The sequence below is a fragment of the Aquila chrysaetos genome, chromosome 9 (assembly GCF_900496995.4).
Source record: "Aquila chrysaetos chrysaetos chromosome 9, bAquChr1.4, whole genome shotgun sequence".
NCBI lineage: Eukaryota > Metazoa > Chordata > Aves > Accipitriformes > Accipitridae > Aquila > Aquila chrysaetos.
In genome coordinates, this window is record NC_044012.1 from 20498309 (window position 1) to 20514341 (window position 16033).

The window sequence follows — 16033 nt, forward strand, 5'->3', positions numbered from 1 at the left end:
GACCAGCATTAACTAGAAAATTTGTCCATTATCCTGCTGTATTTCAAGGCACATGCCTAAAACTTTAAAATGCCTCACAAATTTTTAGCAGTTGAACACCTGGAATTCTGAGAAACTTTTCTGAAGAGGAAAAAAATTTTTTTTTTTTTTTGTGAGAAAACCATCACGTATTTAAGCTGTAACTTTTGTAGTCCCTAGAAACTGTAGCACTTTTGCAAAGTGGGATTTTTATCTGAAGAGAGACTCACTGTACTTTATCTTCAGACTACAATTGAACGGCTTCTGCTAAAGGACCTGTGATAGGGGAGTTGGTCAGTTTCTGTGGTAAGGAATAGTTCACCCTAGAGATCGGTAATAATACCAAAAATAATTTTTATATATATAATGCCAACCACTAAAAAAGCACTCTGACAAAGGAACATAAGCTGTTCCTTGCTCATCAGGACCATGCTTTCAGCTAGGTGAGAAAGGAATTGAAGCTAGAAAGGTTTAAGTTTTCTAAAAATGTTGTCCTTAGAACAACAAGTATTAGAAAATGCTTTCCTTAATATAAACTGTCATTTCATACTAGAAAACCATATAATTTCACATTCTGATTAATTAAGGGACTTCCTACTGCATAGCAATCTCTGCACCTCAAAAAATTAATCTCCTCAATGCTTAACCATATTACTGAACTAATCCTTATATGCTTTACAACAGTTTAAAACAAAGACCTTCATAAAATTGCGTGTGCAATTCTTCTAGAACTGGCAACCTTTACTCCAGTCTCTTGTGTACTGAGAGATTTTTGCTAACTTTTGGTGGTAGGTAAATAATCTGTATTTCTTTGATCATTTGCTGTAAGAAAAGAATAACATGCACAATCCTTTGCTGTGACCTATGCTCTCAGATACTTTATTCAGTTAGAGATGGTTTAAATTCCTTAAGATATTTTAGAATCTACTTCAGCAAATTACTGAGTTAATGTTACAAGAACTCCTTCATTTGCATTTTTTTTCAGTACCTGCACAAAGAACATCATCACCTCCCTGCTGTTGGCCTAGGTTTGCCATATAGAACAGACGAACCATAAAACATGCAAGTTGGCCATGTATCATCTAGAGAGAGACAAAACATGCAAATACCAAATAATAAATGAGCTATATCCTTTACTGCAGGAAAAAGGAATTTCTAGTAGTGCTTCCTGACCTTCTAGTTACTGACACAAACCTAGGCAGTGACCACAGAAAACTAAAGGAGCCATATTTTTTCCAGGGAATCTTGGAGCATCACATCCCAGCCAACCTTTCTGTATTGCTTCTGGAAGACACACAGAAGGCAGGCATTTTGATGTTATAAAAATAAACAAATAAACAGCTTTTCACAAAGAGACTTGTCCTATGTTCTACTAAGACTACCTTCATTACCTTATACTGGTGAAGGAGCCTCAGCAGGGAAAGACTTGAGTTTTGATGATGGATCTTTTGGTTGTTATAAAAGCAAAGCATAGGACCTTAAACATAACTTTCTAACAGTTTCAACTAAAAAGGAAATAATTAATTCACCTGGGACCAAATCTGAAATTTTCACATCAAAGGAACTGATCTGAGAGTTAAGAGTACATTAAAGAGTTGTATTTTCTGGAAAGATAACTGCAATGACTATCAATAAATAAGCACCTTCTTGAGACTTACTTCTCAGAAAGACACCAGTTGGAAGGTCACCAATAAATGAATACAGTTGGAAAGACAGAACATACAGCACATAAATCTGAGAAGTACAATGGTTCTGCAACATTAGAACAAGAGTCATATTTGTAAGCTTTCTTCTGCTTGTCTCAATATTGATAGTCTTCTGCTGTGACTGTTTCTGAAACACATGAACCTAGAAGTTGACTGAGTATTAACTGAAAGCTTAATGGTGTAAAACAGAGTGCAGTTTCTTCATTTCTCATTGCTCCCTGAAGGATGATGATTTTTCTTTCCTCTTGCTTCAGAAGCTGAGAGCTCTCTGTTCATTTGTTATGATTTCCCAGGAGATCAAGGGAGACAGAAATTACACTGTCACAACCGCAGCTCTCAATGTTTTCTTTGTAACCACAGCCTCTCAGATTTCAGATTTGTTTTTTAATGCTTGCTAGTGACCCACATCAATGCAGTTCAAAGAAAACATAATTATATAAAAGTCACTGCAGAGTCCAAATGAAAGATCTCATAATTGATCTGAATGACAGGTCTATCTACAGCAGAAGGCTCGAATTGCAAGGCTTGCTTCTCTTTAAACTAATGGTAGACTCCTCCATGGTCTCAGTTTCACTCTTTATTGCTTAAATTAGAAGATCAAAATACACTAGTTAGCAAAGATGTTTTGGACCACATTCATCTCTGAAATTACTCTCCCAAATTGATAAATTAAGAGTAAACATTTTTGCTTTAGAAAAAATCACAGTAATTCTAGTGTTTTACTATGAGAAGTGCTAGCTGTTATTACACAGGCAGGCAGTAAATTCAGAATTAGAAAAATAAAGCTTAAGCAACACCAAGAAATTAAGGATTTAAAACACTGTCTTGCTAGCTGCTGGCTGCACAGATACTTCCAACCAAAAAGTACAACTGGCTTAAACTAGTACATCATGGTCACTAGCCTTTAATTTCCATGGTTTGGGAAAACTTTCAAACTTGTTTCTACGTGACAACACTCAACATAACTGCAGAGATGGTGACAATTATCATGACCACAGGAAAGCAGAGCAGTAAAACTACTTTTGCATACCAAAGTAAAATTTTAAAAAGTAGTGTAGAAATGTTGTCCTCAGCAGTAGTTAATCACAGGTCAGTTTATTCAAGCTAGATTTTGGTGCCTTGAGTGCAACACAGCCACTGCAGTTACTACTCAAACTCCATTTAATTTAATTGTAAAAATGATTTTAAAAGCTGGAACTACTCAATGTCATAACCTGAGCACAATTTTGGCCCTTCTACTTTAATCATTGCTGAACATTGATATCACAAGAAGAAAGATGTCATCATATCACAGCTGTTACCAGAACAGCTAACAAAATCCTGTGAATGAGCAAGGTTGGCAAGCTGTAGCAGCCAGCCCTATGATACTGCCACAGCAAGCAAGAACATAATAAACTTCTTGCTGAAAGAAATACTTGGCATCTTCGAAAGATCTAAAGTAAGATACCTATTCCAGCTGAACAGACCAGGTCAGCAAGAAGGTGTAGCTCTTCCAAGGTTATCCATGCCACTTGATCAATTTCTGATATCCTCTAGGATTTAAAGAACATGATATCTACATAAACCAATGCAGTATCATACCAAAATGTCTCATCTACCTCAGTTACATCAAGTTAGGGATGTGTTAGCTGAAGGAGAATGCCATTCTAATGCAGCTCAACAGCTCTCAGTATCCAAGCAGTTGGAACAGACCTAGCACTTGTACTCAAGGAAAGCACCCGCTTATGCCAAGTCAAACAGAACACAAATGCATAATCCCTACAGTGACATGGAAATGTGTCCTCATAGTGAGCTAAATAAGGGCTTCTGAATTCCTGATATCTCTCTTTTGTAAGGGATGTTTATTTCAGCCCCTTCCACCGGCACAGGCATGTACAGATAACTAATTTGGGATTGGAGAACTAAACCTTCACCAAACAAGACCAGTTGTCTGAAAAGCACAATCACAGTTCTGCATACACATCAGTGTCAGACCAGCAGCAGGCTGGAAATTTCTAATCACAGATGGCTGTGTTTTGCCTTCAGCTTCCTAGGAAGTATAGCCTGAGTTCTTACTGGCTGGTGTATTTTATAGTCCACTTGTACTTCAGGAAAACCAAAACTCATTTCTGTGTAGTGCTCTCCATGGTTTTAAGATGCATTAGTGAATCCCACAGATTCTCTGGTAGGATCACTAAATCTTTTTAATAGGTCATGTTTTGTACATGTGAAGTATACGTTCCTGATTGCTAAGTGGACAGATTAGGCAAAGTGTTACTATGAAACCTAAGTAAGCTTTCCCTGGCTAGTGAATGCTTGGAACAGTCTACAAAAATCCTTTAACATCAACCTCAAGTAAACTGTTACTGCAGTTCATCAGTTCAGTCAGAATTCTTGCTAGTACAGCTGCTTCTACACATACTTACAGGCCAAGAAATCACATACTACTAAGTAATTACAAAACCTTTTCTGGAAATGACTCTGGCTGAAAAAAAAGCAAACAAAAGCCAAAACTCAATTCTGGACTGTTTAGGGTCCTCTCAAAAAACCCAGCATATAAAAAGGTTCTTGTGAATGACAAAAGTAAGAAATTCATCTCTGCCTTATTTTCAGCCTGTTGTCAAACAAAGCTTTCTTGCTGTTTATCAAGGAAGATTTCATCTTTAGGTCTGTAGCCTTGCTGTTATATTTCATCCTGGTGTCAGAAACTATATAGAATATACATTTTCCTTCCACCCATAAATTAATCGAGCTTAAGAACTGCAACAGTTTTGCATTCTCACACATAGACATTTGTGAGCTCTCTAGTTGGTAAAACTGAAGAAATTAAATTATTCTTGTTATCTTTTGTGTTGTTTTCTCATTTCCATAACATAATTGCAGAGATCAGAATTAGGCCAAGTGATGCAAAGAAAGTGATTTCAATCTCATACAAAAACATACCACTTGTGTCTAATACCTTTGCATATAGATTTCAGAACTGAAAAGAGATAGAGGATGATGCATAGTAGCTTTCCAAAGACTACTGGACTTGTTCTCTTCTGTTACGCTATCTTGATCTATTCAGGTTGACTGCTGTTTTAGCAACTTTTATTTTACATTTCTTAGGACTTAAATACTGTTCAACCGATATTTTATACACAGACGATTAAGTTATCTACTTGAGCAAAAACTTCAAAATCAGGTCTTTCTGATGATATTTTTACTATATGGAGCAAGAAGCTAGAAAGACAAGAACTGTTATATTAGCTTGATTATGCCTGTGATTAGCTCAGTCTTGCCTCTGATGCTGGCCAGTATCAGACACTGATTGCAAAAGAGTAGGAATTTTGAATTCACTTTGTAGACAAACCAGGGCGTTATTGTGTTATTCTTCAAGTCTTCATTTGCTGTATAGATGAAAGTTGTACAACGCATTCTTAAAACCCCCAACATTAATGTCGTATAAAGCATACTAAAATATATAAAAAGGCAAAATTTGGTTCTGTAGTTAAAACCAGAAAAGCCTAAAAACCTCATCTGCTCTGTCAGCTTAGGAGTGGCTGTCTTCCAGATGGCTCTAAAGTCTACTTCTCAACTATTTACCAGTTCTGCTTCTAGATACTGGGAGTGATATTTCACAGATCAGAAGATGGTCTGGGAGCCTACTGAAGAGAGAAAGTAAAATGGCATATAGTATTTGTGGTAGAAGAGAATACTATGGCAGACTTAATAGGCCCTGCAGAACACAGTCTGTCAACAAGAATGAGCACAGAAAGCTCATGGCTGAAAAGAACTGAGGAAGGCTTCGTAGAAGACTGTTCATAGAAAGTACATGTATTAGAAAAGGCAGTCCTTTCTAAGCTAAAAAGTGGAGCTGTACAACAAAGTCTGAATTTCTGTGTATGTTTTTGAGCCTCTTTTAGGCTATAACCACGGTAACACAAAACTAACAAGTTCTCAGACCCAACTTATAAGAAAGATATCTACATTATTGTCTTGGTGAAGTCAACACTAGGAGCTCAAATAATGAACTTTTTTCAAAACTGCTTTAAGCACTACTTTCTGTGAAAGCCATTGTGCTGTGAAGACTTTAGTCCTCCTTTTCCATGATGCCTGTAGGTTGTTCCCAGTTCCTACACACAAATTGCCTACAAAGGTATGACCCCATTTTAAGATACCAGAGCAACTGAATTAATTTCAGTTTTCTACTTTTAGTTACAGAAAGAGCTACACTAGATTTCATGTTACACTGTAGTATACTATATTTGGATATATTCACCATGTTCTATAACTCAGTCTTTCAGCTTGATAAAACAGAGAGAAGATCGCAGAATTGGAAAAATGTATTGTTTTGATATACCAAGTGAAGTCAGAGCGCATACAAGCAAAACGAGGGTAAAGGAAAACATGACAAAGGTGAACATCTTAATTATTTGTAAAAGATGCTAGTTCTACATAATAATGTAACCACTTACACATTTGAAATAAGGTGTTTCTCGAGAATTCTTGTGGCAGCCAGGAAGATCCCTGCTTGCAGGTCATGCAAACAGTACAAGAAAAAAGTAAACAGAACCAGGCATAGCTTGTCTTAGTGAAAGGAGATGGGAACATTTTGGACAGAGATTACATTTTTATTTGATTAAAACTTCAGCAGTGCTCATGGTATTAGACCATTTAATTAATTTACTGGAAGATTAGTTTCAATGCTATGCCTTTTAATAGAAACTTAACCTGCAAGTCAGAATTTCTGAAATGAGCAAGATAACTAGCATATTTCAAATACCAAATTAACTCTTATTTAATGAAGTATATACATGAAGTCTAAAACAATCTCATAAAATCTATTGAAAGTAGGAACACTCTGTATTAGTCAGCAGAAAAAGAGGAGTTACTGTTAAAAGTAAAGCTGACAGAGTAATGCTTTTCCTATTCTTCAGTGTTCTGACATGAAAAACAAATCCACTGCAGATCACAATGAAATCAAGACTTTACAAGTGTTCATGGAAGTATAAGGAGAGGGAACTCTTGTCCCAGAAACACCTGGTTTGCAGCCAAGGTATTCAATGATGAATTCAGATGGAAATCCTTGGTTTAGTTAACTTAAACCTAGCTCCTAACATCCAAGCTACTGGCCATCCAGACAGCATGTTTGCCTCAGTACTTCCTTGTTGATGGGATTTCATACATCAATAGATAAATACTCATGAAGCAACAAATAGTAGGAGCTGCACCCTGAAAGCAAATCATTTAGAGATCAGAGCTCAAATGCAAAATGGCAAAGTTCAGGAAAGAGATTATATTTCTCAATGTGCTGTTGATAGTGGCTCTTTTTATTTTTTTGGCTCAGACAGTAATTTTCAAGAAATAACAAGAATTGTGTTGTGTCCCACCATGGCTTTGCACACAGAAGCTATGCAAAATACACTGTTGTCAAGATACACACAGTAAGAAGGAATGAAAAGAAGGACAGATGGCAGAAAGTCTCTCTCATTTGCAGGAGAAGTTATGTGTCCACTTCACATTCTCTTTGTTAATAAACACAGATAAAAGGACTTGACAGCTGTGCAGGGTTCCTTTCCAGTAAGTGGAGGGCATATGAGAACACATATGATTTTTAAATTTTCTGTCTGACAAAATGTACAGAATATGAAGTCTTTGTACTTGCTAGCTCATTCTTCAATACATTCTATATCCAGTTATCTTAAAATAGAGTCAAAGGAAAAAAAAAAACCCACTGAACTTTAATGCTGTTCACTATCTATGTCCAAGAAGTGTTTCCAGAGGACTACAAGTATTTTTCAACACTTTTTATTTTAGTCTCCTGACTGAAAATTTAATTTCTCTTGGTCCTGTGATATCAGTCTTGGCAGATGATGCCTAATGACAACATTCTGATGTTAAGAAAATAGAAAAACCCTGTGATTTAATAACAACACAAAGAACAGCTATCTTATTTCAGCTCGTGACCTATGATTAGTTCTGCACCTCTTCTATATTACAGAATTAGATTAAATGGTAAGTAAATATATTTCTTGGTAAGTTTTAGTATCAAGTGACAACTGGATGATGCGTAAATAACTCCAGCAAGTCTTAACCAACTAAGCAAACAGTGTACCAGTGCCACAGCATACAACTGTTGGTAATAGCAATTACTATCAAGCATAGTAAAAAAAAATAAATCCATATCACTGGATTCAGAAAATAGGGAAATGGTTTAGATGCTATGTTCAGCTTGCTAGGCAACTTAGGAGAGCCACTGTCACTCTGTTGTATGGTGGCTTACCTCAGAAGGGCACCTTTCATATCAGAAGGAAGACAGAATCGGGTACAAAGAAAATTTTTTGTTAGATGAGGAAATAAATGTACAAATCAGAATTAATATCATGTTAAGCTAGTTTACGTTTGAAATGACAGTCAGATAATTCTAAGTTACGATTCCCATAATTAGAAACTGCATTTCCCCATCTCTGTCATGAGACTGGATAGCACCTGCTTGCAGGAGTTTCATAGCAAACAGATGAGAAACTTCTGCTCTAAAACCCACTCGTGAACTCCTAAAACATAAGACCATATTAAGGCTATATTATGTCTTTTATTTGCTGAACTTTTTGCTGGGATGCAGAGGAGCCTGAAACATACTGTTTCAGTAAGAGCTGATATGACTTAAACCAGCTTGAGTATTTACCCCACTGTAACCTTTTGTTTAGATGAGCTCTTGAGGGCCCAAACTCTTCTCTTCCTGGGTAAGTACTGTGCATAAATGTGAAGTGATCTTCTAGAGCAAAGTCTGTGAGTGTGTCCAGTGTTTGTACAAAGGTATGTTTTTAGAATGGAAAGGTTTCGTGCTGCCTTCTTTCTCTCTGAACCTATGCTTTGTTGAGCCCTGAGGAAGTGACCTGGAAAAAAGTGAACTTGCAAGATACGGGAAATAAGTTTTTTATGATGCAAAGCACACAGCATTAATAAAAGCAGAACTGCCAGGTGGTAAATAAGCTTACTGACGAAATCATACATATCTTGACAAAAATCTTCTGGACACAATGCACAAAAATAGATATCCAACAGTCAGTCCACCTCTTTTGGCTATATTGAGCCTCCTCTCATTAAGAACAAACCTTTAAAGCAAACTCTACACTAAAAGTTTTAAAATTCTGTTAGATGAGCTAATGCTTTTTTCAGTTCTCATTCCCTATCCTTTATAAAACTCTGCATAAATTAACTTCATACTGTGTTCAACAAATACACATAAGGATGATCAAAAGAGTACATTTTATTTCTGCATAAGCTGCAGAATTCCCTTGATTACTTGGGCATTCTAAGAATCTGAGAGTGAAAGATATTTCACCCATCTGCCCAAATAAGTGACAGAACCTTTGACACCAATGATCTAGGGAGGTGCACAACATAAATTAGGCAGGCCTGTTCCAATAAACTGACAAATTCCTTTTACAAAACTGCTCAGCCCCAAATGGAATATAGTCATTTGCATAAGAGGTACTTAATACCTCATCAACACAAGGAAATTCAACACTTTGGGTTCCATGTGTTAAGAAATAGTTTAATACTTAAAACCATTCATTCCTTGGCCTTTTTATGCTAGCACTTTCAAGAAAGGTGCTAATCTGTATTAATTCTTTGGGAGACTTGTGATGCACTTGTTCAGCAACCATATCATTTTATTTACATACTAATATTGTCACACAGCCAGTCTACTGCTCATGGCCATAAGGAACTACCCTGCTTTTCTAACATTTACTTCCTCATCTCCTAAAATCTGCTCTGATTTTGAATTTCAGAACTGTTTTTGCAAAAGACAAATACTATGCCTTAGGGGCACTTGAAAATCACCTCCAAAAATACATCAACTAATCTCAGGACAGGATTCTATATATTCTGTTCTCTTCATAAACTTGAAACAGAGTAATCAATTCATAATATGTAAATTACCTCAGATTCTCAGATGCACTATAGCTTATCTTGGTAAAGAATATTTTTGTTTGTTTTAAATATGCTTCTTGCTATTTCTGAGTGACTGCCCCTTCTTTGTACTCGATGAGACAATTGCTATTCACTCTCTCCAAACTAATATCATTCTTTTAGACCTTCATCCTACTCCCTCTAGTTGTCTCTTTTCCAGACTAAGGGTGTTATGCTACCAAGCCTTCACAATTTAAGTTGGAAAAAAGTAGGATATACAAAGCTGGTCTTAAATAAGCTACTTAATACTGCAGTTCTTTGGGGATTAAAATCAGGGGTCTTCATGCCAGAAAACTCTCCAGCTACAAGACTATTGTTTTACCTAGGAAACAGTCACCCAGATAAACAGCAACCTACTTAAAATGTAGTTGAAAGAATAATGCAGAGCATAAGCTTTTAAAACATCCACTAAAACACTTCCTTCAAGTGTATAAACATCACATCTTCATATTTGGTTGACATAGGCAAATTTCTTACTAAAGTAATTATTAAAGGGCTCATTTCTTACTAAAGTAATTATGAAAGGGCTGACAAGCTTATCTGCCTGTTAAAGCAGAGGGTAAGTAAACACTTTTTCTAAAGCTTTTATGAAAGCTATTAGTGATAGACTGGGGAAAATTTTTCTTGGAGTAATAACTTGCCCCCCACCCCAATCCAATTCTTGATTCAGAATTCAGTGAAGATACAATTTTAAAAAACGAAACAGAGTTGAGAAGGAGAAATAAGGAGTTACCTAAATGGCTTTAAATGAAAATGCGTTTCTGTTCATTCTCAATTTCACAACTAAAAGGCTTGTGGCAAATGCTCAGCATAGATAAAAGTTCATAATCCATTTAATAACAATTTGCCTGCTGTTCAAATCCATTTTATTTTTTGGTTAACTGAAGACATTTTGGAAAGTATCATAAAATAAAAGAAACTAATTACATTGTTTTGTTGACACAATCCATTTTTTATGTCCCAGGGTATGAAACTGCTAAAATACTAAAACTGAAAATTCAAGGAGGATGTCACACAAAAAAAGAAGTCTGAAAAATAAATTAGGGCGTTCAATATCATCTTCATATTCTTTTAGTTAACATTGGAGAAAGGAAGTATTTAGCACAGAAATCCAGTCTGGAACAAGTTTTTAGTCTTCAGTCACCATTCAACCTGAATAATAATCTGCAGCTGAGATAATCTTGTACCCATTGTACAGTTTGAGGTAGTTTTGCACCTACCACAGATAACAGTTTCAAAAAAGCCACTCAAGTGTCTGCAGGAGATAAAAGCAAGGAACTTGGCAGTTTATCACTTGAAAAACAAATCTCTCTCTGATAGTACAAACTAAAAATGTTTCACTGGAAGAAAATACTATGTCATATCAGAAAAAATTAACTTCTCAAATTTTGAGTCAGCGAGTCACTGAGATTTCTACCAAATTCATATGTTCACATTCATTATACCTCCTGATTATCTTGTTGAATTATGTCCTTAGAGGAATTAAGGATTTAAATAATCAGTTAAGTTTTGAAGACTAAACACCTAGTGGGAACATCTTAAATCAAAAACTTGTAGAACATACAGGTTTAAATGCTGAAATCTTTCTTCCAAAAACAGAAAGGAAAGAATCATATAATAGAGAGTACTTGGGTGGTAGAGGACAGCTTGTAGTTACTTAACAACTTTTTTTCATCTTCAATAAACAAAAAAATCTACCAAGAAAGCCAACTAGCAAGATCACCCAAAACAAAGTAGCCACAAATAACTTCAAATGTATTTTTTTCCATCAAGAAAATGTGTAGGAAATAGAGAAGCTGCTTGATTCTAGACTTTGGTCTGATCTTGTGATTTGCTTCATTATGTGATGTGTTAATTATGTCTCATCTCTGTGATATTATTTTCTCAGAGGTTTCTGTTTTAGCAGATAATGACGTCTGTTTCCTGAATCTCATTAAACTTTTTCCTAACTTTTTATTACAGCAATTTTTTTACTAGATAGACAGCATATGGCTTCAGTATGGACTAATACTTAATGAATCCTGTTTTAATTAGCTTAATCCTTTCCCCTCTCCCTGTACTAGCTAACAATCTATGCTCAGATCAAATTTTCTTGAAATAATCTGTTATTCAAAATTAATCTGAGAATCAAAGTTAATTTTTTACTAGAACCTAATAAGGCAAACTGTTTATAGCAACTATTCAATATTAAACTAATTTGAATTAGAAAGGATTCTGAAATTTCCCATTTTGGATGTCCAAATGTAGGCAGCTTGATCTATGCTTAGGTATCTAAATTAATGGTCTGTTTTTTCATATATGCTAAGTAAAATTATTTTATTACCTAATAAGGCTTAACTAATTAAATCTTGCACAAACTTAATAGTTTTGAAGGGTTATGAAAGTGGCAAATACTTGGCTTTCATTTCCCAAACAGCTCACAAAATGAAGAATGATATTTTCATGTTCTTGTATTAAAAAGTAACATGAGTGGCTTTATACTCCAACATAAATAAAACCGTAAACAAAACAGTAAAACCACCCATAACATCAATGAAGTTGTCTTCTAAAAAACAAACCATCCAATTCAAATGAATAATGAAAGGCTTCAGCACAGTTTTTACGCTTACAATATTTACTTATAGATCATCTAATTTCCTCCTAGGGCTAATGTGGAAACTGGAAGCTGCTACCATACACAATCAGTAATCCTCTTATTATTAAGCTTAATGTGAGATATAGGAGACATTGCCAAAGGTAGTCACCCAGAAATTAAATTCATTTGGGTTTTTTGGTTGTTGGGGTTTTTTTAAAGGAGAAAGCAATACAAACATTTCCCAGCATCCCTCATTTAGCTTACTGACTTTTCCTTGTGAAGGATGATGTTCAGATCTTCTACAGCTTTGTTTGACTGGTTGGACCTTATTAACACAATTTGAACTTGGAGAAAAAGCAGCAAAACATTTTGGAGTTTATGAGTTCTGTGAAGTATTTGTCACAACACCAAGGGCAAGTTCAGCTTATCAGTCTTTACTGCTATTAAACATGTTTTGGGCCCAGAAGAAAGTCAAGTCATTTTGTCCGCAGGGTAAGAAATTATCTGGTTGCATTAGAAAGTGGAATTCCAATAAAAAATCACATCTGATAAAAGGTACACACATTCTTCCTAGGAACAGCAAGAACCAGAAACAAGAAGATTCAAATATACAAGATGCTGCACATTTTAACTAGTGCTGTTCCTTGACAACATGACAAACATCCAACTATATAAAACAATTTAACTGGACCTCTGAAATATTAACTATAGAGTCCAGCCAATATTTTCCAGTTTGTGTTCCTGAAGTCAAGCCTAGAGACCTACTCTTCTAGAAGTGATCCAGCCTGACTCATTAAAAAGATAACATTTTTAGAGAATGATCAGAATGGTCCACCATAAAAAAGTTGCACCAGGAACCCCAAGAATTAAAGCATCCAAAATTCTGAAATTACAATTGTATGTTTAGCTCTAGGTCCATTTTTAGGTACACTAGGAAAACTGTTGTAGGCATTCAAATAAAAGCAGTTCTCAGAGGTGAAAAGATGCAAAATCTGAAAATAAGTATTCAGACTGAATTTTAGGCCTTCGTTAGCATTAGAGCACTAGTGATATCTGATGGAAAAATTACATTTCAGTGATAATGACTTCCCTGTTATTCTATGGATTAGTTCAGTTCAACGGTATTAGATATTTGCCGTTCTAAAGGCTAGTGACAGATTAAAACTTCTCCTTGGTACTTTTAAAAGTTGTCTGTAAAATCTTAGGATATTCTCTTTGGATCTCATGTTTACACAGTATTTGCATAGCATGCTCACATTGTGTTTCTTCTCTGACAGACAAATGTCTTGTGATACAATCATTGTTAAGGTTTTACTCAGGAACCATTTTTTCCGCTCGAAGTATTTCTGTATCCATGGTCATTTTGCCTAATTTATGATAAGTTATTTAAATAATGTTTTTTCCTCCTCTGTGTTCCAAATAATAACTTATATCTATCCAGCACGGATGGCACTGTGTATCAAATGCAGAACTGTTTGTCCTTCCTCTCCTATCTGCCTGTCTGTCTTCCTTTTCTCCTCTTTCTCTCAAAAGCAGTACTGCTGCACAAAATTATCTGCTACACAGTTCCAAAAAAACCCCCAAAAAGTAAAGTGCTACAGAGACTTTGGGAAGACATGAAGTGAGGTAGAAGTTATCCCTTAATCTCAGTTTACAGGGAAGGGCCACTCATTTGGAATGGTTTCAGTGACAAGTCACAAACTAAATCTTAATATTTTTCATTTGTCTGAGCAAAAGCCAAACATCTTTTGGAGTCCAAATGTCTTTCATATTGTTCTCTAATGTCGGCACTATCAAAAACCCTTTATAAAATTGGTCATTCATCCAGTATAACTGAAAAGCTTCCTATGTAGTTACTCATGTTATAAGACATGAATTATATTGAACTTTGGGACATTTTAAACATTTTATCTCTACGATGTCATCTTAAGTAAAACATCTGGGCAGACTTTAGAAAATCATAAAATAGATTTTTAATTAAATCATGCCTTGTCACTAGCTTCTTGAAAGTGAGTAACCTTTCATGAAGGTTTTTAATGGAGATTTTGCTGAACCACTTAAGGAAATCATCGCAGAATGAACACTCACTATTTCTGTGGCAACCCATCATTTACGTGATTACCCAGAAGAGTATTTTAAACATCTCACAGACAGAAGCTGGTAATGTATTCCAAAACAAGGAGCTTTTTACTGATGGCTGGCAGTGAAGTGTGTTCCTTGATACCTATTTTAACATCTATAAAAATAAACTTTTCCAAAATATTGAAAGTAACAATCTAACTCACAAATCCATCATGTTCAAAGAATTCAGAACAATTTCTCAGCAGGTTTAAAAAGCCACAGAGCTCCTACTTTACTATCTGACCTGTTAATACACTTCATTCATTCATTCATTCAAAAAAAATCACATCTTTGTTTTATACCTGAATTTTCCACTTTCTCTAGAGTCACTTAAATTTCCAAGTTATTAAAGTATACATCCTAAGTGTTGAGTGATAGATCTGTAGGCACATATAAGTTGTCCCACCACTGGGCTATCCAGAAAAATAAATATTAAGTATGATTTGGAGAGCTTTAAAGCCAAACGCAAGGACAAATTTAGATTTGCTGACAAATTATTACTTTAATGTTATATTCTCAAGCTTTAAGCAGAAGCTGTGCATACCCCTTCCCTCCACAAGGGAAACTCAAACATGAAAAGTAAAGGGAAATAATCAATAAAATTTGAGTCCTAAGAAGAAGGTAGCCTATTATCTTGAAATAGCTATAATCCTCGAAACTTGCAAGGGGAGAGAACTGCCAAAAATTAAGTTAGGAGATTACACCTACTACTTGATACTAATTTAAATTCTGATTAAATTACAAACCCCAAAATCAAGAAGGGACAAGCATTTAAAAAAATCAACATAAACTAGTAATCACGCAAAAGTACAAAGGACTAATCAGAAAAATCCTTAAATTTAGTAACTGAGCTATAAGAGTATTTCATGCACTGGGCATGTGCTGATTTTGGTTTGTTTTTTTTCTAAATAAAGGGTAATTGCCCCCTTTACTGGGGACCTTTATATGTTCTATAAATCCAATAATGAAGGAATCTGTCTGCATTCCCAAGGATGGACAGTGAACAAGAAGGAATACAGATGACTGTAGAGCTCTGAACAGGAGGATCAAAAATCTGAGCCATTTTTATTTATCCAGTGAAACCAGGTTTGTAGTATCTATTACATTTCATTAAAACTGTTCACAGGACAAGAGCATGAGATGCCCTGCTGTTTCTAATTATTAGGACAAGGCTAATAGCTATCTTCATCTTCCGTTGCTCACTTGGATGCTACAATTATCTTGGCCAATAGGACTTGAAAAAGGATACCCATTCTTTCAGAAATCTAAAGCATAGTCTACTAGTCTGGATAAGTACACTGCTTAAAAATTGACAAATCCTACCATAATTGTTCAATTTGCTGAGTAACAAAAAGATCTGAAGCTGAAAATAAACATTTGACTCCTCCTTCGCTGTCTTTTGTACACTCTACCAAGGAACACAATAATGGATTGTGTGCCCTCGACCTAAGCTTATGTATTTTCCTGTAGTTACTTTCTAATTTTTATCCTTCACTTTTACCTGTTTTTCCGCTAAGATCTAGAAAGTTCTCAAGACATTTGTCAGTTGGGCTTTAGAATGAGATTGCTTAGATTTCTAATGAACAAATAAGAGAAATAAAGGTTAAGGCAGGGCGGCGGGGGGGGGGGGGGAGACTTCAGGCTGCTTTCCAATGCTGATGAGGTAAAAAACAAC